We start from the raw sequence: 4,110 nt of genomic DNA on the forward strand, positions 1-4,110 counted from the left end.
ATGTAACATTTTTATTAAGCAATGAGTTCTTTTTCTCTTTGGGAATTCAATTCTAAAGAGTTAAGTGACTGAAAAGGCATCTTCTACATTTTAGTTGTCATTTGGGGGAAGAGAAGACCTGAACGGGATGAGTATTCCAGAGAGTGACTGTGGGGGAGATGCTGGGATAGACAGTGTATCAGGAAAACTCAAAACCACGCTCACTGACATTACGTCCATGCCGACTCACATCGACCCTACTGGACAGGCTAGAAATGCCCCCTGTGAGTTTCCGAGATGAACTCTTTCCCGAAGTAGAAAGCCGGGTCTTTTCCCCAAGGAGTGGCTGGTGGTTTTGAACTTCTGACCTTGTGGATTCCAGGAGGTCTCAAATACTTGTATTCTGTTGATTGCTCTCTCATGTCCATTTTCTGTTAGGCCCCCAACTGGGCATTTTTGATTCTCACACATTATTAACAATTTTGCAAACCCCTCCCTTTCAGACCCCCCAAATGGCCAATAGAGGGCAGACTACCTCTTCTTCTAAGACGCCATCAGAATTACACTTATTTCATGTTCTTTCTTTGCAGACGTTCTCCCCACACTCCCTACACCCCCTCACACACGAACAGCAAGCCCCCCTGTCCCACCGGTTTGGAAGATTTCCTTCAACCTCAACCATCCCTTTGGAGTGCTTATTTTGGAGGGATTTCCCAAAATCAAGAGAGAAGGGTCACAGACTTCTGAATATCTGTTGTCTTCCCTGTGCTCCTTTTGCAGCTCATCCATCCAGCCATTCACTCATTCAAGCATGTGTGTTTTCAATTCTACCACACCCTTGCACCCCCATTTCAACAAACTAATGGTTTTCAGAGCAATATAAAGAATTGTTCATAATGTAATACTTAAATGAGATAACCAGAGGTACTTACTATCTAGAACAAATAGGAAATAAGCTCAGTAAGGCAAGGCATTTCTCAGGGAAGGCATTAAGCCAAATCCCATGTATGGCTTTGAAGTCTTGCCCTTGTATATGCCATTTGGGACCCAAGTAATTCTTCCACTTCCCCCCTAGCTCCCAATTATCACCATGTTGAGTATACCCAACCTCCTTCTGTCTGGCCACTGAGCATGTGTAAACACTTTTCTTTTTGAGCTTCAACCTCAATGGCTTGAGGTCACCTCCTAAATTAACAAGGAAAATGACTTCATATCTCAACTCCTGGTTCCCACACTCGTTTCAAGTAAACTGCCAACCCCTTGCAGGTTTCTCATTTGCCACTAGTTACTGGCTTCAAAAAAATTGTCTGTTACTGCTATGGTTATTCATTCTAGAGCCAAAACCCACATGGGATTGGAATATTCTTGAGCTGATATGCCCATTTTAGGCTATTCATCTCTCCAACCCATTCTAAGTATAATATGAATTCCTCTGACAACTCTGTTTTTTCTCAACTTGTGTCTACCTATCTTCCAGGGAGCTTTGCCAGGACAATCCCAGGAACAGTGGCTGCTGCCCTCTACATTTCCCTCGCCTTTGTTCAATTTCAAGCTTTCTCTAACCCTCAATATTCATATATTGATATTGCCTTACACACACACACAGACACACACACATCATAATGGCTTCCTCATTGCTACAGTTTTATCCATCACTTGACCTTGTCCTTTCCTGTTGAGTCTTAGTGTTACATATTTAAATGTTTTTATATTTGCATTTACGCAGTAATATAGATAACTTCATCTGCAAGAATGGGCTTTAAAAAAAGACACAGATGATAATTTGTTGGCAAATCCCAGGGTTCCCTCCAGATTCCTTATCCCTCAAACTTAATTCGTGGTCTGAGTGGCACTTAAAAAAGAAAGAGGAAAAGTAAAATTGTAATGGACTTGTCTTTAGTTATTAGTAACCAAGTTCAACTCAAACAAACAAAACACAAACTCAATGCCGTTTAGTTGATTCTGTCTCATAGTGACCTTGTAGGACGGGGTAGAAGCCCCTCTGAATTTCATAGACTGTAACTCTTTACAGGAGGATAAAACTCAGGACCTTATGCTCTCCCTTTTGACCCATTTTTATTGTTCTGGTCTTTATTTTCTGCTTCCTTTTGGTCTGAGGGTTTTCTTCTGTTTTTGTTGTGCCATTGTGGCTGTTGGGGGTTCCTCTTTTGGTTTCTGTGATTTTTAAGGTGACATTCAGGACAAGTAATGCTGTAAAAGATAGCAGTTACATCTTAGGGGTTGGGGGACAATAGGGAGCTAGTAATAACGAGTACAAGAATGAAGAAAGTGTTCTCAAATTGATTGTGGTGATGACTGCAAAACTCTTTAGTATGTTTTAACTATTACATTTTAAGAGTTTTTGAATTATATGTCAACACTGTTAAAAATAACTTTTAAAAACTAAAAAAAAAAAAATCCCAGGGTGAAGTGCTGGTGCCTTGTTGGGTAAAAGAAACCACCATGCTCTCAGCAGTGTTGAACCTTGTTAACAACTGTGTGTCCTATTCTTCTTGGGTATTGCTAACAGAAACGCTGGCATATTTTAAATGGTTTTACCACTATAATTATACTTATAATTATAGTCTTACAGTGAGGGCTCCAACAGGTATTCTAACTGACTCACACAATGCCTTTTATCACCTCCCTGAAACTACCCATCCCCCCAATTTAAACCTCACTGCCATAGAGTGGATGCCAACTCATAGTGACCTTATAGGACTGGGTAGAACTGTCCTTGTTGGTTTCCAAAACTGTTAACTCTTGAAGGGAGTAGAACACCTTTCTTTCTCCCACAGAGTGGCTGGTAGTTCTGAACTGCTGACCTTGCCGTTAGCAGGCCAACACATAACCCACTACACCAGGTGCCGAAGTTCCCTACAGGAATTCCGCTGTTCTAGAAATGGGCTGCTCATTCTCCCTTTCCATGGCCAGCTTCCCAGAGGTGCTCTGGAAGCGAGAATAGGCCTCTTCTCCCTCCTCAGGACAATCTTTGACTGGAGAAATGTTTATGGTGCTGATGCCAGTACTAGGGAATATTCCACTGCTAACGAGAGTGACCAAACCCAAATATTTATCATAAGTAGAAATTTGTTCCGCAAACAGAGGATTTCAAAGGCATTTTTGTTTCCTTTCCCCCTACACTGCCAGGCTATCAACTCTGAGTCCCTGAGACGCCATTTTCAGGATCCTTTCTGCTGCCGGTCCATCTTGGATCATAGGGTCAGCCATTCCCACTTGGCTCTGCCACAGACGTGATTCTTTGCTCTTGTTGCCTCTTTTGCCAGTGCACTAATTTTGTTGACCGCGGTAGTCATCCTGGGATTGGTGGGCTACCAAAGGGCCTACAGACCCTGCAACACGCTTTAGAGAATATTTCCTGACAGTCAGTGGAGAGAAACACCCTCCACTCACGATGCATTTTGCATCACTTCGGGGTTTTCTCCCCCTCTCTACCTGGTTTGTCACAAAGGATATTTACCACACATCTTTATTGATACACTCATCATAAATGAGAAATCAAACAAATTGAAACACACCACCACACCACACCACCCATCAATTTAGTCCTAGAGACCGGGAAAGAAAGCGGCAGTATCAGATGACTTGAATGATGAATGAGGTTTCCGGGCTTAGTGTCCTGTCAAGACTTGTAATAATCCAGTATTCGGCCTGACTCAAGGGAGAAAAATTCAGCTCCGTGACTCTCCCATCACCTCCTCCCACAAGATAGCCCCTCGGCACAGACAGCGGAGCGACAAAACACACGGGAACACAAGATGCGGACAATTAAAATCCAACTCAAGCTAGAGCGGCCCCGCCCTCCCCCCATTTACCTAGACTGTTTAAAGCACCTAATTAATTCACCAGCAGCTTCGCTGGAGAGACGTCTCGAGACTCCATTACATAATATCTCTTTGCAAAGTCTATGATTCCCAGCGCCAGTGGAAGATGGATTCTCATCCAGTTCGCGGAGGTTCCCGGCAGTGCCTGTGCCCTTCCCCGGGCTTCGATCCGACGGGCGCCCCAGCCGCGGCGGCAGCGAATCCCTCGCTCCCAGGCTCGGGGTGGGGTGGCTGGGTCACCCTCGGAACTCAGAACCGGCCCCGGGAGGTGCAGCCGCCTCGCCCC

At 44.2% G+C, this 4,110-nt stretch overlaps 1 long non-coding RNA gene across 1 annotated transcript; it reads right to left on the reverse strand.

The window, feature by feature from the left end:
• Window positions 1-3,451: 3,451 nt before the first annotated feature.
• Window positions 3,452-4,104, reverse strand: LOC123521337. Its single transcript, XR_006679795.1, has 2 exons — window positions 3,834-4,104; window positions 3,452-3,651 (listed from the first exon to the last, which is right to left on the reverse strand). It is a non-coding gene; the product is annotated as an uncharacterized LOC123521337 (long non-coding RNA).
• Window positions 4,105-4,110: the final 6 nt, after the last annotated feature.

This window comes from Echinops telfairi, unplaced genomic scaffold, assembly GCF_000313985.2.
Source record: "Echinops telfairi isolate 266 unplaced genomic scaffold, ASM31398v2 ScPeMD7_10;HRSCAF=50, whole genome shotgun sequence".
NCBI classification, from domain to species: Eukaryota; Metazoa; Chordata; class Mammalia; order Afrosoricida; family Tenrecidae; genus Echinops; species Echinops telfairi.